This window comes from Uranotaenia lowii, chromosome 2, assembly GCF_029784155.1.
Source record: "Uranotaenia lowii strain MFRU-FL chromosome 2, ASM2978415v1, whole genome shotgun sequence".
NCBI classification, from domain to species: domain Eukaryota; kingdom Metazoa; phylum Arthropoda; class Insecta; order Diptera; family Culicidae; genus Uranotaenia; species Uranotaenia lowii.
The window spans coordinates 356289967-356314966 of record NC_073692.1 but is presented as its reverse complement, the minus strand read 5'-3'; positions in this window follow the sequence as shown (position 1 = coordinate 356314966).

Here is a 25000-nt window from a genome sequence, read left to right as displayed (position 1 = left end):
ACACTTGATGTTGATAAACGCGGTAAAATTGTCTACATAATCACTCGGTTAAGCGAGACTACTCAAATAAGGTTCGTGGTAACACAACAGTGTTGCCAAACATACTGAGTAGAAGTTTACTTTTTCAGGAATGAGTACTTTCCCGGTGAGGGAATATGAGAAGTGAAAGGGATAATTTGCTATCGCTAATTAATATTCTTGTATTGTAATGACCTCACAGACGAAACTGACTGAAGATATCCTTTCACTGAAACCGTAGTTGAATTACTCATTTCAACCAAAAATTTTACAGTATTTCCTTTAGTACTTAGTGGAATACTTTAGTGGAAATTTTAACCTTTTTTTTTTTTAAATTTCAACTTCACGCCGTTTAGGGGTCTCCTTAGAGTTGTCTAATCAAAATTAAATTTTGCACAGTAAGCTATTTTGATAAAAGGATCAATATTAGGGGGTGGAATCAGTGAAATTTTCGCTGTTAAAAACCTTAATATAACTATGGTCCACCCTAGCCTTCTTATGAATGAATTTCTGACGGTCACCATATACGAAGCGAGGTTCACTTTAAACTGTCCACTTTTAACTGTTTTAAAGTTCTATTTGAATTGGATTCTTTATAAAAAGGGAACGCTCATTAGACCGGTTGTTCTCTACGGGCACGAGACATGGATATTGCTCGAGGAGGACCTGCGTACACTCGGAGTATTCGAGCGACGAGTGTTAAGAACCATCTTTGGCGGCGTACAGGAGAACGGAGTGTGGAGGCGAAGGATGAACCACGAGCTCGCGCGCCTCTACGGCGAACCCAGTATCCAGAAGGTGGTGAAGGCTGGCCGGATACGCTGGGCGGGACATGTTGCGAGAATGCCGGACGACTGTCCTGCAAAACAGGTGTTCGCTACGAATCCGGTAGAAACAAGACGAGCGGGGGCGCAACGAGCGAGGTGGTTAGACCAAGTGGAGCGTGATCTGGCGAACGTGGGGTGCCCGAGAAATTGGAGAACGGTTGCTATGAACCGAGTGAATTTTAGGAATTATGTTCGTCAAGTTATGTCGTGAGACGGAATACTATGTAAATAAAAATAAATAAAAAAATAATAAAAAGGGAAATTCAATTTCTGACCTACATTCTCCATATTCTTAAGTTGGTTTTAAAACGATTACGAGTTCAAATCCGTTTCAATATTTTAGGGATAAATAATCATGAGAAGCTTTTTGCATTGAAACTGACACCTAAAGTTTGGAAGAATGTTTTGGTTTATATAGTTAAAAATGTATGTGGCTATACTGTATACATTTGCCGATTTTTTTTTTAATAAATTTCATTATTTAACTCATATACAAGAAGCTTCACCTTTATTTTATATTGCATATTCTTCCATCCTCGGTTTCAATTGAATTTGCTAGGCGCCTACGATAGTCGGTCTCTGTGAATCATCTATTTAATTATAGATTTTTGATCCTACCGATACAGCAAAGGCCCAACTTACATGGAATCATGTTACTTGTTTTAATTGAAAAAAGCTAAATGAGCAACTTTCAGCAAAACCAAACCCCTTTCCCATCTGTAGGGACCACTTGAAAGGGATTAGAGGAACCTACAAAAAAATAAAAACAAAAAGAAAACGATGTGAACAACACTTTTAAATTCATATCTGCCCATTTCTATGATAGTCGGAGCCAACAGCAAACTTACATCATAATTCTATGTAATTACGACATAATAACCCCACGGTCGGAACAATGTGTATAGAGGGGTTAAAATGTATCCAGCGAAAGACCGACCAAAAACCGGAAGACGACCCCGAACTCTATCCGCAACGGTTGAACAAAGCACTAAAATACCCATTACCTTTGCTCTGGGTTCCAAAATTGAGCGCAGATAGACACGGACTCAACAACAACAACAATAATAACAATAACAGGGCAAAAAAAACTAAACACAAGACAGGAACGGAATGAAACCTACCGGAAAAGTAGAGAAAAAAGTGTATGTATAAATAACTGGGGTAAATTGAACTCCTCCCAGAAGAAAAACAATGAGAGATCTCTTTTGCGTTTTGTTGTAGGCCAGCCCGAGCCATTTCTGGACGAGGCGACCGAAAAACTGAACGCATTAGAAAAATTGAAAACAACAACCATTACCGGGGCAAGCGAATCGTTTCGAATTTCTGAGTGAATACACCTTTCTTCGGTCTTCAATCGACAGCCGCCTCCACCATTATTATTTAGGCAGCAGTTTGAGAGCTCCGAGAGCATATCGAGGAAACCTAACCTAGTTTGTGATGTTCTACATCACGCACCGTTGGATTTTGCCCTTCCTTTCGTCGCCCTCGCAAACGTCGCTTTGCATATGCTTCTAATTTTCTAATTTTACTGCTTATTTCTCTGTGCGACGCGTACTCATCAACCAGCCAGCCACGTTCAATGGGCAAAAGTTTTGGTTTTGCCCTTTTTCTGTTGGAGGAGTTGGCCCATTATTCAAAACTTTGGCTCGTAATTTAACCTCAAGTAGGTGCACGCCATCATGGCTTCTTACGGTGTGTCACAGTGGTCACAGGAAAGCTGACAGAGAGTCGACAAAATTATTTTATCGATTTCCGGAATTTTCAGAAATCAACCCAAAATTTAGCTATTTGGGATTTTTTGGCCCTAAAAGTTTTGATCTTACAAAAATTTTTTAGATCATTAAAAAATCAATTTTTACAAATTTGGTCCTGTACATTACTTGAGGTGTCTAGCTTTAGTTTGTGGCACTATAATTTATTCTTAATTCTTAAAATTTTAAAATACCAATACTACTACTTTGCACTTGAAGTTACCAAAACTTAGCTCTTGTTTTCAATTAAAAATATGCTTAGGGGTTTCAGCATTTTGACCGGGTCAAGTTTTATTTTAAATTTTCAATAGTTTCTAATTTTACAAAATCTGTAAACAAAGCATGTGCGGTGCTATGGGGAGGGGGGGGGGTCTAGATTATAGGGGTGATCACCACGCCCCCCCTTCTCAAGCGTCAAAACATCGTAAATGTTTAATAGCCATTCCGGCGGCTATTAAAAATTTGAACTTTTGCTAGTTGATGTACTTTTGAATTTTCAAAATTTTATTCTTCAAATTTTCCATTGGCGGAATCAGTTTTCCAGTAGTCATTGTAACCATTATTTACCTTATGTCAATTGAATTCGACTTCTGATTTTTTTTTCTTTAGGTTACAAGTGCACAACAGATATGTATGATAAGCTTTCCAGATTTCTCGATTTCACCCGATTTTGCCCGAATATTTAATACAAAATTTTGGAAAAGTCCTGTTCGGCCCGGATACCCGCTTTTCGTTGAAATCAGAACAAATTTTGAATTTTGATTTTTCAATTTATCTGCAAAATCAAACTAAAAAATCTTTTGCATACATAAACGTTTATTTTAGCAATTTTTTTTCTCAATAATCATGATCGGTTAAATTCTTGGTTCATTTTTTTTGGCAAGTTTCAATTTTTACAGAATACACACCAAAAGCCCATTCTTTTGTTTTTATCAAAGATAGCGAAACTGATTAGACGGTTTCAATTTAAAAAAAAAACTTTAAAAGTTCAGAATACTAGAAAAATAAAATTTAATTCAAGATGTTGACTTGAAGGAATGAAAAATAAGCTCAGATCGAACGAGCATTTTTCTCGTTAGAATATTTATTTTGAAACGTTTTTAAAAGAAAATGAGCATAATGATTAATAGTTTTATCATGGTTTTGTGAGGAGAAGTAACGCTTAAGATGTTCTGTGACGAAATAACGATAGAAATTATGAAAATAAACTTTGCGACTTTTCACAAAAAAAAATTTTAATTGATCATGAATTTATAATCAAAATCCAAATATCTTAACCAAGATTTCAGGAAAGCATCTTCATAAGCATATTAAATTGAAATAAAAATTTTAAATTAAGCATTATTTCTGTTGTATACAGTTGGTTTATCTAAAATTTATATAATTATTTACAAACTCATGTCAGATATCTAAACTCATTTCGAAATTTTTGCCTTTATATCAATGGGATTTTTAATTACGTTTTCAAAGATTAGATATCAAAATACGACCTGGGTTCTGAGTCGAAATAATAATTCTCCTGCACCGATTTCTTTCGCCCTAAATTCGTCATAATTCAAATTGAATTATGATACTCGAATTAATTAATTTAATAATTTAAATGGATCCGATTTAATTTGATTCCATTTAAAATCCACCACAATTTTTGTTTGAATTTTTTTATCAGCTCTTGTTTGTGTTATACATTTTAAACAGGGGTAAAAATTCGCTAAAAAAATATTTGCATATTTTAGCAAAAAGCTTCAAATATGACAAAGATTTGGAAAAAAGGTTTAACTTATTAATCAATTTTCCCGAAGACCGTGAATAACTTTGACTTTTTAGTTAAAAGTTATAGAAGCATTCATTTTGTTAATTCTCACCGTTACTATTATTTTCATTGAAATAAATTTAAACCAAAATTACTTTCGATATTTTTTTAAAACTGAAGTCTAAATGCTTTGCAGTCTTCAAAAGTTTGTTAATATGATTTAAATCTTCAATATCAAAATTTACTAAACAAAACTTGACTTTGTGATGACAGAAATAGTTGTAATGGCATCTCTATTCAATTTTCTTAAAATTGTATAAAATATTTTTTCAAAGCATTGTTTCTCGGAAACAAGTATCGGTTTTTCAGCAATTTACAAATTTGTGTATTTATGTTTGAATAAATGGACGATAACAAATTTATTCAATTTTTTTTTTTTTGTAGGTTAAAAATTTTGTCTGTTATCAATGATTGATTTCACTCTAAACTGTTAAATTTAAAAATTCTAAATGCCATATTTGCAAAACAAGAGGTGATAGACAAAATCTAACAAAAAAAATCGAGTTCGAAAATCTTCCAGCATCAGTTTTTGAACAATGGCAGCAGAAATGTACCCAAATTTTATTTTTTCCAAATTTTAATTAAAACCCCTATCAGTCGACTATTTTTTCGGCAACAAGACAGTTGTTTGAGTTGAACATTTGGAACATATTTTTGTGAGTTGAATAATACGACTTGATTTCACAATTTGAAACAATATTTTTAGTAAAAATCTCGCTTCAGATTTTAAGAAGAAAATTCAGTGAAAAATATTATAATCCACTTTTTTCATGTACCATTTGTTTCAAATTTGTGACTATTCATTCGTTTCAATTTAAGAAAACTAAATAACTAGTACATGAGAGCTAGAAATTTCAGAGAAAATGAATGAAAGTAAAGTTTCAAAAGCTGAATTCTTTAGAATCTGATTTAAACCATCTTTTTTCAGAATGAAATTCGTATTTAGAAATTGAAGAATGGAAACCAGAACTGTAAATAATAACAATAATTCGATACTTGCAAATGACTTTTTTTTTATAGGAGTTTAACCCGTTAAGGTCATTCTTCCTCGATTCGATTGGTTGGTTAACCCATTAGGGTCATGCTTCGTGGTAGTTTTCTAAAATTGGTTGATTAATCCGGCTTTGCGAATGAAGGCCACTAATAAACTTTCAAATAACGATTCAGCGAAATACTTCAGAAAAATATAAAATATAAAAGTTTTTCAATCAGTTTCAAATTCAAAGCAATTATCAACAAACTCTTTTCTCAAATGCATGGTTTTTCAAAAACAAAAATGTAGTTGCAAAATGAGATTCATGGTATGAAGAAACTCAGAAAAAATATTGTAGATAACTTGAAGATTTTATTCCGATATGTTATTCTACAAAAATTTGTGTTTTGTTTTAATTTACATTTATATTTACAAAGAAATTTAATTTAATTTATTTTATTAGAGAGGCTTGCTTGGTAGATTCGCATCTTTTACAACGAAAGATTGTTTAAAGAATTCAAACAGTGATAATTTCAAATTTTTTTGATATAAATAGTTTCAATGAAATGGATTATTATAAATTCGCAGATTGAAATTTTTATACAAGGATATCGAATGCATTATGTTGAAATTTGTAAAAAGTTTTCGCTATTTTCAATAAAATTCAAGAGAACGAGGATGAGCAGTGTTCAGTAAATATTGTAGTCTCAATTTTATTTTATTGAATTTTTATTAATTTTTATTTATTTTCTGCATGCCTTCATCTCTACATTCATTCTCACTTTGATCTCAATTGCCTGTGAAAAAAAAAACTCAATTTTCAAAAAACACTTTTATTAACCGACTTTTGTTTTTCTCTAAATAAAAAAATTGAATTCTTCAAATATCCTTCATCTTAATTCTACATTCTTTTCTTAGCACAGGATTTTCAAAACTTAAAAATTTTATTTATTTTCTGTATATCCTTCATTTCATCTCTACATTCCTTCTAACATATATTCTCAAAAAAATCTTTTAATTATCGACTTTTGTTTTTCCTCAAAACAAATTTTATTTTTCATATATTCTTCACTCCATTACATTCTCAGTACAGGCATTTCAAATCTACAACAAAAATTACAAATAATCAGCAGCAGCAGCCTTAAAAATCTGCATTTCTTAAGCCAATCCGTCTTTTCACCAGAAGGCTAAATCAAAACAACCAATCAGCAGCAGCAGCAGCCTTAAAAGTTAGCGCTAACTAAGCTAATCCGCCTTTTTCTATCAGAAGGTCAAAACAAAACAAACAATCAGCATCAGCAGCCCTAAAAATCTGCGCTTCCTAAGCGAATCCGTTTTTTCTTCCACCGAAATGCCATACCAAAATAAGCAATTGGGCAGCAGCAGCCTTAAAAATCTGCGCTTTATAAGCCAATTTCGAATTTGTATTTTTCAACCGGAAGGTCAAATCAGAAAAATATGCGCTTCCAAAGCCATTCCATTTTTTTCCACCGGAAGGTTGTATTAAAACAGACAATCAGCAGAAGGCCAATCCGCCTATCCCACCAGAAGGCTCAATCAAAACAAACAATCACAAGCAGCAGCCTTGAATTCTGCGCTTCATAAGCTAAACCAACAGTAGCAGCCTGAAAAATTAGCACTAACTGATTTGTTTTGAGCTTTTGATGGAAAAAGAAAAAGCTTTCTTTTTCCATAAAAAATTCAAAACAAAACAAACAATCAGCAGCAGCCTTTAAAATCCGCGCTCACTAAGCCAATCCGTCTTCTTCTATCGGAAGGCCAAAACAAAATAAACAATCAGCAGCCTATTCGTCTATTTTCACCGGAAGGCTAAATCAATACGAAAAATCAGCAGAAGCTAGTTTAAAATCTGCGATTTCTAGGTCAATACGTCTTTTTCCACCGGAATGCCATATCCAAATAAACAATCAGCAGCAGCAGCATCCTTAAAAATCTGCGCTTCCTAAGCCAATTCCATATCGTCTTTTCCACTGGAAGCCTAAAAATCTGCGCTTCTTAAGCCAATCCTGCTTTTCCACCGAAAGGCAAAACAAACGATCAGCAGCAGCCTTTAAAATCTGCGCTCCCCAAGTCAATCCGTCTTTTTCTATCGGGAGGCCAAAAGCAAACAATCAGCAGCAGCCCTCACGACCGGGATTCGATCTCATGATCTTTGGACCAGAAGACAAAGACGTTTCCTCTAGGCCACGATCTGTTAGCGTTGCAAGAAATGGAAATTATTAAGGTATCGAAAGTTTAGAGTTGTACCTATATGGTAAAATTTGAAAAAAAAAATTTTTTTTAGTTATTTTATGATTACGTTTTAATTTAAAAATTTCCAGAGTCAAAATTATTAAAAAAATTTTTTTTTCTCATTTTGAAATTGGGACCACTGTGCGGAGGTCTTTCTACGGTTATGACTCGCAATTTTTTTGGTTGCCGCCGAAGATGATGATTCAAATTTCGAAACTGCCGGCTGCCGAACACGCTCGTTCCGTTTATCAAAAGCATCAGCAGTCTGGTTTTATTTGTTTTTTTTTTTCTTTGAAAAGCAAAAACAACTAAATAGAGTTTTGAGCAGCCCAAAATTGACAAATGGGTGCAGCGTGTCGAAAAAAAATCCCGTAAAAAAGTACACATCTACAACGACCCCGAAGTTGTAGAAAGGTCAGGAGGAAACGAGCTGTTGTCGTAAAAAAAGTACTTACACTCTCAAAATTACACTAACGAACGTCAAGCGTCAGTCGTCCGTCGCTCGTTGCCATCGAGTGAAGGGGACGGAACGGATCTATTTAAGAATGAAAGTGCCCTCCAAATTGAACTGCGCCGCGACTCTGCTTGATGAGTTCACCGAGATTGCGATGGAGATAGCGCGGCGCATCAGCCGGTTGGGAATTACCGCGGGTCTCCGATCCAATCAAGATGTTTTCTCGCGCGCTAATGTTTTTCTTTTTCCAACGGGAGGAACAATCAACAACAAAAACAACGACATCCTCCTTCTCCGGCTAGAGAGGATAGAATAAGAGGAACGGGACTCTTTCCCGGAGACTCAATCTTTGGGACACATTCACATCGACATCAACTTTAACCAGACATCAAAGCGTAGCCCACCTTCTCGCGATGGGAATCCGATTTGGCCCCCATAGAGCCCCAATCAGACAAGGGACCCCGCTCATGACGACGACGATGGATGAGAGTTGCTTCAAAGAGCTGCTTCGGTCCGAAAAAAAAACACACGGTCCAACAACATGAAATTACCGTGTTACAACGCTGTGTTCCATCGTTGTTCGTCGTTCGTTGTCTACGATGACGACGACGACGACGCAAAGAGTGCGATGATGAAAAACGGTCCATTTAGAGTGGCTTTGAGGGACCCGCCGAGCCAGCACTTTGGACTAAGCTGTAGGCTTCAAACGGTCTTTCCCCGGAATTGAACAAGAACGAACGCGCCTGCGAGTGCCAACACCACTGTTTGCTCCAAGAGAAACAAGTATGCTAATTGAAGGAAAACGACTTTCCTTCAAGACTGTTTTCCTAGGGACAGACTTCACTACAGTGTTGTTGGGTCTCTAGAATAAGTTCAAAACAAACAATTCATATATTTCATCGAAACAGCCAAACAAATATGACACCTTTCTGTCAAAAGATGGCATTTATCGAACCTGTTCCGTGATTTATGAACAATTTGACACTATATAAAGAAGTTTGGCGGCTTGTAACTTTATTCGGGTGTATCCAAATAATACAATTTCTTCGGGGACCTTCAATCAATTCTTGAAATCTTCAATTCTGTATCATTACTTTTTTTATGAACGCACCCTGAAAGCCCAGGAAAAAAGCTCCATAATCAGACCTTGAGTGGTAATTTGACACTCCTCGATAAAACCGCTATATCAAATGCAATGCAGGTTTCTGTCGCCTTGTGGCCTTAAATACGTCTTCATAGGTGATCTTTCTGGAAAGCAAAATCTATGGATTTGTTTGGTCACGAACCCGCTGTACAGCGACGTATCCAGCGGTAATCCATCGAATCCATCGGAAACACGATATTCTTTAAATTTTCCATACGCGGCTCGCGTAAGCTGCGCATTCCCTCTTTTCACCCGTTCTTGCTTTTATTCTTCCGGAAGGTCTTGAAACCTCAGGACCTTGTAATGCTTAACTAAAGATTTAATTAATTTGGCAGTTTTTGTACAATATTTCAATACAGGACCAAAGTAGCGCTAATGTGGTCTTGTGGATAGGCTGGCGCGAGTCTTGTAACCCAGGTGTACTGGGTTCTATTCCCGGTATCGGCAAGAAAAACTTTTTGGTTCGAATCCCATAAGTTGCCGACAGGTGAGATGCTAGGGAAGTAAGTAGAGGCCAGTCTCGAACCCACCCTTGTCCTTCCTCCAACTGGTATCATGAGGGGTTGGTTCATTACCTTGAATTGCATTTTGTCCATATCTAGCCGGAATGGATATAATGAAGAGCATGATGGTCTAACCAACGTCTTGTGATCGCTTACTATTCTACGCTGCCTACTCTAAACTTTAAGATTTCTTTCTCCAAACTACCTCTAATTTTCATTTCCAGCGTCAGCTCCCCGAGCTATTTAAACGCCACAAAAAAAATTTCAATACAGGACGAAAGTACCTTTATTATCTTTACTATTTATATGTGCGCTACTGCAGACTATTGAGGGGTTGTGGGCTGTTTGGGTGGTTTTTTATTAAAAATATGCAAACTTCCGGAGGTCCCCAAAAGTAAAAAACCTTGTATCTCGAGGGCCAAATGGCTTTATTTTTACCATACGAGACCCCTGAATGTATGAAAACATATTTTTTTTCGATATATGTCAAACAAATTCTGACGATCAAGGTTAATTTTTTAACAATTAACAATCAATAAATAAACAAATTTTAAACTAGATTTTTACTAATAATTGTTCAAGTAAACATAATGTAATGTATTTTTTTTTTCTTTCCTATTACAGGTACGTATACCAATGAACGGAAGAAGCTTGAAACATAACAGTGAGTTATTTACTAATCATTTCCGAAGGAAAAAAAAAGTCTGCTTAGCTTTCACTCTTTTGATTACAAAAATGTACTTTTCCAGTACAGGTTAATGGTTGACTTTCTATCAGGCTTTGCTGAAGATTGACCAATCTAACCGTCTGCGATTTCACCGATCCTCAAGATTTGATCTCAGCATCAATTTTTACCCTGAATAAACAAACAGTACTGGCAGACCAATTTGGCTTCCACCGAGACGAGAGTTGTGCCAAACCTTTGGAAAGATCACTGCCCACGGATCCAGAAATGCAAACCTTCTACGGTGATTGTACGGATCTTTTACAGCATTTACAGCATTTGTATTATATTTCAAAGGTTTTTAAAAATGCTACAATTTCATTGAAGTCTTCGTATAGCCTTTTTAAGGATTTTTTACTTTTTTTCTACAACTTTTTCACTGCCTCCTAGGGTCTTTCCTATGGTCTTTCTGTACAGGAATTCCTAATGTTTTTACGTCATTTTACCTTGACCTTTACCTAGATCTGGACCTGGACCTTGACCTTGACCTGGACCTCGACCTGGACCTGGACCTGGACCTGGACCTGGACCTGGACCTGGGCCTGGACCTGGACCTGGACCTGGACCTGGACCTGGACCTGGACCTGGACCTGGACCTGGACCTGGACCTGGACCTGGACCTGGACCTGGACCTGGACCTGGACCTGGACCTGGACCTGGACCTGGACCTGGACCTGGACCTGGACCTGGACCTGGACCTGGACCTGGACCTGGACCTGGACCTGGACCTGGACCTGGACCTGGACCTGGACCTGGACCTGGACCTGGACCTGGACCTGGACCTGGACCTGGACCTGGACCTGGACCTGGACCTGGACCTGGACCTGGACCTGGACCTGGACCTGGACCTGGACCTGGACCTGGACCTGGACCTGGACCTGGACCTGGACCTGGACCTGGACCTGGACCTGGACCTGGACCTGGACCTGGACCTGGACCTGGACCTGGACCTGGACCTGGACCTGGACCTGGACCTGGACCTGGACCTAGATCTGGACCTGGACCTAGATCAGGACCTAGATCTGGACCTGGACCTGGACCTAGATCTGGACCTTGATCTGGACTTCTATCTGAACCTTGGCTTGGAGAACTGGAGCTGGTCCTGGACCTGGACAAATTTCTTACAATTTTGATAATATATCATATCATATATAGATATGGAGAAATCTACAGAACATGCTATCTTTTTCTGCCCAAGGTTGTTCTTTTAATCAATCATCAATATTGCTGAATCTACTCAAAGATGATTTAGAAGACAAACAGGCTTTACAGACTGAACATTTAAACGTGGACAACTTAAGATTAACCTTTAACACACAGTACCGAGATTGTAATCGAACCCATGCCATGCTAACCACAAGACGTACAAATAATAGTTTTTCTTCGAATAGATTTTGACTGTTGACAGAAAAAAAGAAAATGTTTTGAGTTTTCTCAATTTACTGAAAATAGCTAAAGTAAAAAGTAAATTCAATTCGAGAATACCGAGGCAAAGATGATGAACAATTTTGAGTTAACATCTATTCCAAAGCGGCTACGTTATGCTCAACGGAAGTGTTAAGTCATTTATTATATTAACAGGCCGAGCTTCAGTTCATCTTCTATAAGAAGAAGCAATTTTCAATAACTTTTTTTTCCTCCGCCCGTCGAATGCTCACTTTTAGTCGATTGCACAACTTTGCTATCGCCCAAACACCTCATATTGCATCACTTACAACTAGTTAATAGGTAAAGAGCCTTTCTGAAAAAGGCAAAAATCAACAACCCATCGACAAAAAAAAACTCAACCCATCGGAGATTGAAATCTTCAAAAAATTTCCTACAACCCAAACGGACAGCTCGCTCGCAATGAGGAAGTTCGGCAGCAAGCGTAACATATTAAACAACGATACGTGCCGCGGCTTGTAACGCCACCGGATCCGCAAAAACCGCCCGACCTAAGAAGAAAGTGAGGGAGCAGCAGCCAGCGAAGAAAAAAAAACTACACTTCATGTTTCTTTCAGATTTTTTTTTTAGCTCCAGTATGATGGATCGATTGTAGGATAAAACGAAAACGCTCAGCCCTAATCCGGCCGCTCTCGGTAAGTCAATAACTCGACTCGGCTCAGGGATGGATTCCAACTTAATTCCCACACACGGACACTCACACATACACGAACGCATGTAGATATGTAATATTAAAGCTTTTTTCGAAGACGAGGAAGAGATGCGATGGGACCAGGGCAGAGTTCAAGGGATTGACGAGAAGCCCCCGGACCATCGACAGCGAGAAGTCTCCAAAGCCTAGGGCTGCCATAGGAGATACAGTAGATAGCGATCTCTCTCCCGGGACCCAAAACATAGCTGACAGCAGCCACCCTCAGAGGCCACTAAGAAACGTAGGACAAGCACACACCAACAGAATGATGGACTCCCGTCCATCCATTCAGTTTCTAGTTGGGGCTGTGCCCCATTTCTTACTGCTTTGGTTGCCTTGTGAAGAACTTTGTGGGTCCGTTCGCTAGAGCGATGGTCTTTTTTTTCTGTTGGTTTTGTTTGCTGTCCGTCCGGAGATAATGATGTGCTACATTCAGCGCATGATGGCCCCCGAGAATGGGGTCTTTTCGTAGGGCGAACGCAGAAAAAAACCCTTTTCCTTTGAAGCTACACTCCTAGCTAGGCGAGACTTTTTCAACCAGGCCCTCTGATTTCAGTCTAGCGAGAACGATGATCAATCCACCCGGAAGGGGTCTGAGAAAAATTTTGAAGTAAAAACTGATTCTTGAGCTTACTCAAGTTACCATAAGCACTAAAAACAAGCACTAATTCTGCTCTAACGTCTGCTATAGAAAATCAATCTGCGCATCATAATTCATAACAGCTCTGTGAGCGAAATTAACTGCTGCCAGAGTGCAGAAATGCAATTAATGCTAATGCGCTTCGGCCTAATGCCACTGTAGTGCACACTTAGTGCAAAAAAGCATTAAGACTTAACTTAGCTGTAAGACTTGCAGCTGTAGACTTAAGGATAGCCACATGAAAGTGAAATACCATCTTAAGGTCGTCTAAGAGCATTTGGACAATTATTTTAAGATCGTTGAAAAGTGGTTGAAAGGTCCTTTTAAAACGAACACAAACACACATAGGATCTCGGGGAAACTTCATGTTTCTTTGAAGAGATCTTCTTTCCACGACTCTAAACGTACTCTTTTCGAAGTTATTAGACACTAGACCACAGAAAGCGTACTATGTATGCCATGAACGGGATTCGATCTCATGAATCTTGGCGTAGATGGCTTGAACTCTAACCACTACGCTAAAGCCTTTCAAATGATATGATATGATATGATATAATGATATGCATTCCGGGCAATATGGCGAGCTGATAAGCTTAAACCGATGAAGTTATTGCTTAAAGCGACCATGACCCAAAAGGGACTGCGTCAGGTTGAAGACCTCTCCATACTTCCGAATTACTCAGTCTGAAAGTCGTTTGATTAGCCTGTGCGTCCATCTTGTGTAATTCGATGAGTCCCACTGCTCCTGCCATTTGGGCATTGACGCAGCTCGTTGAGCTTTAAACACTCCTCTAACGGCTCTTGCCTCTAAAGACCTTGTTCCGTAATTTTGATATGTTGCGCTCTACCTCTATGTCTGAGGTCCAGGCCGCTCCTCTGTATCATAATTTCAACAGTGCTACGCTCGCCAGGAGACGTCTGTTGCTACTCTTAGGACGAATATTTGATATTTGCTTAGAAGATGTTGTGTGTCCTCCTACAGTAATCTCCATGTGCGGCACAAGTCTTTTGTTGATCACAAGTAGAGCTTCGTTTTTATTATGAGCTATCTGAAGCTTAACTCCCTCCATCCAGGTGCCAACCGTTTCCAAGGTCCATTGCAAGGTCTTCTACCTCCTCGATTGTTTCGCCGGTGATCATGAGCACGATATCTTTTGCACATCCGACTATCAGCGCGCCTGCTGGTAGTTTCAGCGTTAACACCTCATTATACATGGTATTCCAAAGCACAGGTCCAAATAGGGAACCCTGTGGAACGCCCCCTGTTAGGGCTTGGTTTTGGTTTCGTACCTCGAGACTCGATTTTCGAAGAAGCTTCCTATTATCCTGCATAAGGTATTGGGATCCCGCTTCCTGTGAAGCACTTTGGCAATAACTCCGCAGCTGGCCTTGTTGTAAGCATTCTTAACACCAATCGCCACAAGAGCGCAATGACCGGCACCTCTCCGCTACTTTTGATATGCGCGCTTCGCGTACTCTGTCACAATTCAGATGGCGTCCACCGTAGATCTCCCTTTTCGAAAACCGAACTGTCTGTCCGACGGTCCACTTTCGGATTATTTGTAGATAATAAGTCTGTTGAGTGTTACCTCTCCAGTAGCTTACCAAGGGTGTCCAGCAGACAAATGGGTCTGTATGACGATGGATGCCCTAGAGGTTTCCCAGGGTTCGTTAGTAAAGTATGGATCACTACAAATCTGGACGCACTATTTATTTTACCATAGTGCTCCTAGTTGTCGGATCTGAAATGTTTTGGCAGCACTTTGTAGAGTAATGTTTCTTCTACCAGTGCTGAAAATTTCATTACGATTCGTTTTGTTTCAAAAAAGTTACACGTGATGGAAGCCGCGAGATGAAAATAAATTTTGAAAACCCACGTCAAAAACCCGACGTGGTCGGGTTCAAAAATCGTGAAATCGTTAAAAATGGTCAAATCAACCGTGCGTAGCGTTCTCAAACGTTTCCGTGAGATGCGTACTATAGATCGGCAGGTTCATACCAAGCGTTATAGTGGACCTAAGAATCAGAAACTGCATAAGAAGGTGTTGAGAACGACCAAGGAAAACACAGGGTAGTCGGACTATGACATTGCCAAGAAATTCAACGCCGACCGGTGCACCGTCAGCAGAATTCGTCTACGCGAAGGAATACGATCCTATCGGACCATTAAGCAACCAAACCGGACATTGAAGCAGAATTTAGTAGCCAAAGGACGTGCCCGCAAGTTATACAAGAAGATTCCAACGAAGTTCGACGGATGCATCCTCATGGATGACGAAACGTACGTGAAGATGGATTTTGGGCAGCTTTCTGGCCAAAAATTATGTAAAGCCACTGCAGTGGTGCACTGCACTGGTCATGGTGATGTCCCCGGCAACTTCAAATTCGTTTTTGCTAATAAGTGTGCAAGAAAGTGTTTGATCTGGCAAAGTATTTGCAGCTGCGGACGAAAAATTCCGGTTTTTGTGAAAAACAAGACCATGGACTCCGAAATTTACAAGAAGGAATGCCTGAAAAACTTTTTTTTTCGTACATTAGATCTCACAAAGGACTAGTTAAGTTTTCGCCAGATTTGGCAAGCTGCCACTACAGCTAGGAGGTTCTACAGTGGTATTGGGCCAACGGGTGGATTTTGTCGAAAAGGACATCAACCCACCCAACTGCCCTCAATTCCGCCCTATCGAAAAATTTTGGGCAATTGTCAAGCAGAAGATGAAGAAGAATGGTAGGACGAATCGGGAGGAACAGAGATGAAGAGATTGTGGAACAAAATGGCCGCTGAGGTCAGCGAATATGTTTTTTTTTTTTTTTATAGCGAATATGGTGTTCAAACTATAATGAGTGATACTCAACCAAAAGTTCGAAAATTCATCAAAACAACATCGGAATATTTTTTTATTATTTTTCCTTTAAAGTGCAATAAAAACCCTACATTTCAAGTACAAAACATTTTTATTTCGTTTACATAGCTCCGAGATAGACCCGTTTTAATGCGTCCAGATTTGTAGTGATCCATGCTTTAGCATTAACTTCCCTCCAGGAGAGGGACTCGTCTTTAGCATTAACTTCCCTCCAGGAGAGGTTCCTCGTCGAGACACTTCTGTAGCAACACTCTGAAAGTATCCGGGATGGTCTGTACAGCCACCTTCAGAACTGCATTTGGGAATCTGTCCGAACCAGGGGCCTTATTCACCGCAAGATTTTTGGCAATAGCCAAAAGTTCTTCGTTCTTTATTGGCTCTATGTCGTGGAATCCCGCGTCGTACGGGGCTAGTGGTCTCTGCGTCAGGCTATACTGCGGGGAAAGATGAACAACGACCCTTTCGATTTTTCTGTAACAATTCTGCTTGTTCGCGAGCTATTAGCTTGAGCTATGAGTGCCACCCTGGTTGCTCGATAAACGGCACCTCTCGTTTCTCTATCGGCTTTGTTTCTCGCCCATTGAGCTCGTCGTCTGACTGTTAGACAGCCAGTACTAAACTCAGCAATTTCTGAGGTCCACCAGTACACTGGTCGTCGCCACCACTTGAGTGTTTTTCTTCTGGGTATGGTCATTTCGCACATCACTACCATCGTTTTCGTAAGCTGTTCAACATTGTGGACCTGCGATGCTTCCTGCATGTTTATCGAAAACTTTGGTCTTTCATCTTCACTCTTGGACTAGTAGTTGCCTTACGGCCACAGGATTTCGGTCTCCTATGCTATAGCGTATCGCCTGATAATCGCTGTGCGTGTAATCACTGACGTTCTGTCTGATATTCCATGCTTGCGATTGGTGATGATAGATTCAGTGCTACACAGCTCAAACTCCAGTCTCGCGAAGGACTCTAGTAGACTGTGGCCCCCACGGTTGTTGCACCTGCTACCCTAGTTAACCGTTCAAACGTTAAAGTCTCCTCCTATCACTAAAGGGGCCTTCCCTGTCAAATCGTGAGCGAGTTCATCCAACATGGTGTTGAACTCGTCCATCTTGGTGAAGCGTAGCAGCTACAGAAGAAGATGCCGTTAATTATTGCAATCACGAATCCGTCACGAGGATCTGTCACTGTCTCCTGAATGGGAAAACGCCACGTGACGTAGACAGCAGCTAAGCCAGACCTACATATCTGCTGCTCAGTTACCATTTCCAGACGGAATTGTGTATGGTTCCGACAATAGCATGACATTGCATTTCTTTTCGCCTGCCGTTTGCTCTAGCAGAAGCTGTGCGACCTCGCTATGGTTCAGATTTAGCTGGATTACATTAAATTTTACTGGCTTGCCTTTGCCTTTTTGTATGCCTGGCAGTCCAAGCCACCAGTTTCGTGAGCGTTGTCTTCCGCCTGCTTGCACAGCATGAATTTCGGATGATTTTTGCAAACCCTGGCGAAGTGTCCTTCTTCATCACATCTTCGGCAACATTGTGACGGGTCGGGTCCGTTGCAGCTTCGGGATTGATGACCAAAGTCCCAGCAATCGAAGCAGCGTTACATTTGTTACGGTATCCTGGATGCGGTTCTTAAGTGCCCCTCTGACCACTCATCTCTTGCATTACCTACTGTCAGTAGAGTGTTGGCCGCTGTTGGTGAAAGACGAATCGTCGCAATCTGTATTCCACCTTACTCATGGCAGGTATGTTGGAGAGTGCTTTTTAGAGCTCTTCTGCAGTGTGTCTGCGTCTTGTTTTGGTGATTCCGGAACAAGTTCGCATACGTTGTGCCTTCTTTCGCTTCCACGGTAAGGACATCAGCTCTGGAAATCACCCGTTGAGGTTCGGGTTTCGGGGTGGTTCTGGCTTCATGACGACCTTTCTTTTCGCATTCTCCTTTCTATTACGAACCATCCGCCAGCCTTCAACACAGCTTTCTCCGTCGGAATCCTCGTAATCCGTACTACTCCTTTTTTTTTTGAAAGAATCGTCTACGACGGGTAAGTTGCGATCTCTTTTAGCGGTTCTTCTCGGCTTCTCCGCAGCCTCGGTTTCCTGCACCTGCTCCGTTCGTTCCTAGACGGCACTCTGCAGAAGCACCATCAATTCCGGCACCCTGGTCTTGATGTGCGTGTGTAAGTTGTTGGTACTTCGCACAAACTTCTGCATCTTGTCGACCATGTCGGCTGCCTCCAAAAGGCCACATTTTTAATGCCCCTTGGGGAACCTCTTCCTGCAACTGGGACCTGCTCCTCTTGCTGGGAACTACTGAGGTTATCAGTGGACCTATCTGCGGCCGGGGTTCTCTCCGCTTTCTTGGCAACCTCTCTGGTAATCTCCTTTCCTAGCTCCTTTACTACTTTGCTCACTAGAGGAGACCTAAGGAATTCTCTCTTGGCAGTTCTTCTACCTTCTACTTCTTCGTCCGAGCTAACTTCAGTTTTGGTGGTGTTTTAGCTAGGAAAATATCCAGTCGGGGAGGTCATTTAGCCTTATGGCAAACGTGTCTGGTTTATAAGCCAGAGATGCAGGGATCGAATCCTAAAATCTAGGTTAAGGAAATATAACGTGCCGCTATTAAGCCCACCCCCATTCTGAAGTCTTCAGACGTAAAATGAACTCAAATACAACGAAATGGAGCTATGTAACAAGAAAACGGAAATTTTAAACTGTACGGAGTATAAAAGATTATAATCTCTACGGAGTATTGTTTATTGTTGTTATTTATAAAAAAAAGTCCATCTGACGTAAGTGTTTTAATGGTTTACTTAAAACAAGGTCTAAATAAACGTACATTATGAGTTTTCTAATGAGTTCTTTCTTAACTGGTCACTTATGTTAGATTCGATCAAGCGTTTAAATGTTGCAATTGAGACATTAAAATCAAAAAGAGCTTAAGAAGCTAATTTTTGAGGAACGTAAGGGGTCGTTGCTGCCATAGCGTGTATTTCTGGGGCATAAATATTACAGCGTGAGAGTATTCAAGAACAGTCGATTTCGTTTCTGAGAGTTTTCGCCACAGATAGTGATTGACCGATGGAATGCCGATCCGACAGCGTGTGAAGGCCAAGCAAAGCGCAAGAGCATAACGAACGAATTTCCATTGAACCGCTTCAAAACGCGCTACCCATGTAGCTTTAAATGGCCACCACACCAGATTTGCAGATTCTAATATTGAACGGACCAGGCCGCAATACTGAGCTCGTAAACAAACAGGATCTGTACATTCTTTACTCAGACGTATGACAAATCCAATAATTCGGTTAGCCTTTTCAAGTTTAGCACAGTAGTGACGCTTAAATGTCATATGACTATCCACAACAACGCCAAGGTCCTTTATTTGATCAACACGATGTACTAATTCACCCTGGATATGGTAGTCATACCAAAATGGAAGTTTCTTGCGTCCAAATGTTATTATACAGCACCTAGAGACGCTTAAGGCCAGTAGGTTAACAGCACACCAATTTACAACCGTATCGAGGAATCGCTGTAATATCTGGCAATCTGCCAAACTGTTAACGATTAAAAAATATTCAAATCGTCCGCGTACATGAGTATTCAGCATCCAACAAGCAGCATGTTAATATCATTACAGAACAGGGTGAACAATAAAGGGCCCAAATTACTTCCTTGTGGTACTCCTGAAGTCGAAATGAAATCTGGAGTTTAGGAGGATCCGATTTTGACAGCAAGACGCAAGTAGCAAGTAGCTTCTGATCCAGACGCATAATGTCTCAGATAGTCCCAAGCGTTTTAACTTTAAAAGTTAAATTAAGTGATTCGCTGAGTCAAATGCCGTACTGATGTCCGTGTAAATTGCGTCGACTTGTTTGCCACAATCCATATTGGATATGCAGAATGATGCTAGGTTTGGAGTAACCGAGCGTTTCGGAAAAAACCGTGTTGATTGTCCGAAATCCAGTTCCATAACATCGTTTACAATTCTCTCTAAGACCTTCGAGCAGGCAGCTAGCGATGTGATAGCTCGATAATTGCGCACCTCTTGCTTATCACCTTTTTTAAAGATTGGGCTCATGAAGGATCTTTTCCACGTGGCAGTAAACTGATGTTGTTGTAAAGACTGGTTGAAAATACAAGTAAGGAGCCTTACAAGTAAAGTGCAACACTTTTTTACTACACACGCAGGTATTCCATCCTGTCCATCTGAGGTAGAGTACTTCAAAATTTTTATGGCCTCGTAAACCATTTCCTCGCGCACAACAAACACGTCGAGATTTAACACATCTGTGGGTAATCGTGTGACAGCAGTGCTAATTTGATTTTCAGTTGGCGATTGAATTAAAAATACACTAGAGAAATGCTTTGCAAAAAGAGCACATTTTTCAGCAGGATTTAGCAATTCTGTCATCTAAACATACCTCGGCAGGTAGACTGGATTCCTTCAGTTTGTTATTCACGAAAGTATAAACGGATATCGCTGGTCATATAGTCACTGTAACTGGACCATAAGAGGAACTAGTCGATAAGATTGCTTAAGAGCAGCAAGGACCTACTGTGGGGTGCGTCCTGGTGCCCCACAGGTTACCGTTTGCGACTGACAAATTTTCGACCCGCCAGCCTTCCACCTCATCAGCACTGGCTTTTGCATTGAGGCGTTTCCGCGCCCCGATAAGCGGCGCACTTTGAGCAACCTTAAGTCGTTGTGTCCAATAATTTCTGTTAGAAAAATCCGAGTTTCTTCATCCATAGAGGGGTTCCGTCAATTCCGTCTGCGTAGTCCCTATCCGTTGCATATGTATCTATAAGATGGATTTATATCAGACCTTTTGCATAACCCGTTTCCGTTGCATGTTGTTAGAAGGGGGATGGTTTCAATCGCTTCCGAGTGCATAATCCAACTTCGTTTACGTTTGTCATTAGAAGGAAGGAGAGGGGGGGGGGGGGGGGAGTTTGGCTTTATTTAGTCACTTCTTACAACATGGGTCAGCGACCCCGGGGTAGTATTCTTAAGCCGGTACCCCACAGAAAAATGTGATGATTGAAAAAGCTGATGAATAAAAATAGCTGGTAAATAGTTTATGAAATCTTATTACACCAAGCTAGCTTTTTGGTAATTGTATTTAAAAATCTTGAATCTTTCGTCAACTTTTGAGCTCTGGGATTCTTCAATAGTGATACATTTTACCCAGATTTTCCTTTTCCTTTAAATAGTTAGAATTTGTTTAATTTCCAAATCAGCTCATTATGAGTAAGTTTTCCTACTTTTTTTCCTATAACAATTTCTAGTTGGCATCAGAGCTCCTAGGAGAATAATTGGTCCTGGTCCACTTTGGTTTCCCCTAAGCGCTTATTTCTCTAGCAAATCGCCGCCATTCATGTGGACCGACAAAATTCAACCTCAATCTTCGCTGGAAACTGAAATGGATCAATTTTGACACTTGAATCGGAAAGTTGGAGCGTGCTTTCCCACACACGCCGGCTTTCGGAAGAGAGAGAGAGCAAAAAAAAAATCCCAGAAACAACCTTAATAGATGTGGCGTGTATGTTATTCGACGTACACGCAAATTGGACGCACTAACGTAAGGGGGCTTTTGCGCCCCCAAAAATGGCGCAATCTCAACTCGAAAGAAGCGATTTAAAAGCAATCTCCCGGCAAATAAGTGCTGATATTGGCGGAGAAGAAGCAGGAGAGAGTTTCAGAGGAAACGGCTTAGCGGGGGTAACGAGGGATTTGTGGAGACATCGCGCAACGCTCGGTGGTCAATTGTTTTCAAGAATTAACGACTTGATTACCCCTCGCCGAAAGCCGCTGGCCGACCGCCATTTTTGCTGTCCTTCAAACGATTCCACTTCGCCTAGCAAGCAGCCGACCACTTTCGGCGGTCCCAAAGAGGTACTTACTTAAAACTTAAGTCGACTCTTGGAGCCGAAAACGCTGGAAGAAACGGGGGAAGGGGGTTTGAGTAAAAAATCTCAGCAGATTAGACCCCGCGCGAGCACACAGAGCTCTTGTCGTGATGATGGCGATGCGAGAAGAGCGTGTCGAACTTTCTTGTACATGTGGAGGAGCAAGCAGCACTTGGAAGCAAGCAAATGGCAATCGACAAGCGGCGGTGCCCTGCAACAAGATGGATGAAGGAGTTAGGCTGAAAAAAAAACTTACTTTCACCATCTTTGGGGTGGCACACGATTAGTCGGTGGTCGGGACTTTTGAAAGCCATGTCTCTTGAATAATCTTCTGTGCGATGTGCGGGGAAAAAGAAGTTGGTAATCGTTGCAAATCATTATAACGAGTAGTTTTTGGCGTGGTTGAGGCCGCAGCAACATTCATTGGGGTAACTCGCTCTCGTTGAATGAAAACGAACAACCTCCACGAGGCGGCGTTGTTGGCTCTTAAACAATGAGGTCTCGTAGATTGAAGTCCTACTACCCATTAATCGTAGGTATAGAGCATCGGACTCGGACTCGGAAAACGAAGGTGAACCTCTCACCGCGAAGCAGCTTCCTTCTATCTAATCGATTCCATCAAATTTGATGCTAGTCCTACCCACCTCTGTAGATGGGGAAGTGGAGTGGAATGTTTCCCTCATTTTTTGCCCGGTTTGCTATCTCAATGAAAGTGATTGTTTCGGGGATGTTTCTTTTCCCGGAGATTAACTTTCACGTTTTTCGACATTGGTGAAAATCTGAAATTAGGAGAATCTAATACGAAAGAAGTCTTTAAAATAATTTTTCATATTGGAATGTGAACTTTTCAAATTATTGGCAATTAATGATTGATCCGTGTCAAAATTGTGGTTATCACTAATGCATCAAATGGTTGATTTTCATTCATCATCTAACAATTTTGATTCTTTTTCCCCTACTTTTTCTAACAACATCTAACACCATTCTAACTGCATCCTGGATAGTGAAAAATTTGCGTTCCTCACTTTTCTTTTCGCTATAGTGTTTTTTTTTTTTAGTTGGTAACCACAGGTGGTAAATCCCGATTTACGGATTGTATTCCAAGGCACGGCGAGCCACCGCGTCCCCCCAGTTTGCTACTCTGGGTACAATGGGATGACTCATGATATACTCCGTGTATACCCCCTACTCCCTAAACTCCACCTGGGGCCGCAGACCTGGTTCCCACCTCGAACTGTTTAGTACACTATGCTTCAATAGTGGGAGGTCTATTCGCGCTAATGCGCTCCAAGGCAATACTCATTAACTAGACCACTTTCAGCAAAACCTCTCATCCTTACGACTCGACGCCTGAACTCTCCTCTAACGACTTGAGAACCGACATCTCCTTGCAATGACTCGAGGTGAACACTTGTACCCCTCCTCTTGTTGATAAGGGGCCTGATCCCTCCTCTTACGACTCGGGACCCGACTTCTTATCATAAAGACTCGGGGTTGACCACACAAACCTCTCCGCCTGAAGGTTTGAGGCTTGACCTCTCCTCTAACGACTCGAAGCCCGACCTCTTATCTTCAGGGTTCGAAGTTTGCCACCTTGCCCGTCGTGTGCCAGATCGAGAGCAGCTTATCCTAGACTCGCGCCTGTCACAGCACACGCGCGGGACTTAACGCAACAACTCGGATGATTCCCGACGAAAATGTCATCCTACTCCGACCGGAATGGCTCACTCGGCGTCAAGAGCCACTCTACCCGTGGGTATTCCCCGAACGTGGAATAACCCTTCTCAACGATTTCCACTGCGAAGAAGGTCAAGTCTTATCCCCGCAGCTTCTGTCGTTGAGAACCGCTCTACTCGGATACTCCCCGAAGGTGGAGCATCCTACGCACCAACGCGGCGCACCCACGGCATCCGCTACGCAGAAGGTATTGTCTTATCTTTGTAACTTCAAACCGCGGGGTCGGACGCACTCTACTCGACAGCCCCCCGTCGATGGGGTCAGTCTACTCCGACCGTTGTCCGGTCTTCTTTATCCCCCTTGGCTGGCAACCCTAGGATTTTTGGCCCGCGGATTTTTCCTGCCCGTTGTGTGCCAGATCGAGAGCAGCTTATCCTAGACTCACGCCTGTTACGGCACACATTCGGGACTTGGAACGCTACGACTCGGATGTTTCCCGACGGTGACGACATCCTACACCGACTCGAGAGGCTCGCCCGGCGTTGAGAGCCTCTCTACCCGTGGGTATCCCCCAACAGTGGTTAACCCTCTTCCCTCGAGATCCGCTACGAGGAAGGTATAGTCTTATCCCCGCAGTTTCCCTCTTAGGAAGCGGCACTACTCGGATACCCCCCGACACTGGGGTATCCTACACATGTTCGCGGCGCACCCCTGACCTCCGCTACGCAGAAGATGTTGCCTTATCTTTGTAGCTTCGATCAAGGGATCGGACGCATACTACTCAGATGCTCCCCGCCGATGGAGTCATCCTACATCGTTCGCGGACTGCCGTTGGTTCCAGCTCCTCTGCAGGGCAGTCATGATCCGGGTGAACCCATCGCTGACCGCATGCCAAGTGTTGGAATCCGCACACATCCTTTGTACAACGTTATCTGCTGTCGTGTCAGACCCACAGGCGGCAAATGTGGAAGTACGTACCGCCGCAAACCTCGGACAGACAAACACCACATGCTCGGGTGTCTCCTCTTCTCCACCACAATCTGGGCAGTATGGCGAAGCCACATGTCCAAACCGGTAGTGGTACTTCATGAAGCATCCATGACCAGTCAGGAATTGCGTCATATAGAAGTCCACTTCACCGTGCCTTCTTCCGATCCAGCTCCCGATGCGCGGAATCAGACGATGGGTCCACCTTCCTCTAGTTGAGCTGTCCCACAGCTGCTGCCAGTTGGACATCGAGTCCTCATTGGCGAGATCTCGTACATTGGGCGTGTCTTTGTTGTCGTAGCAATAGACATCCTCCTCAAGCA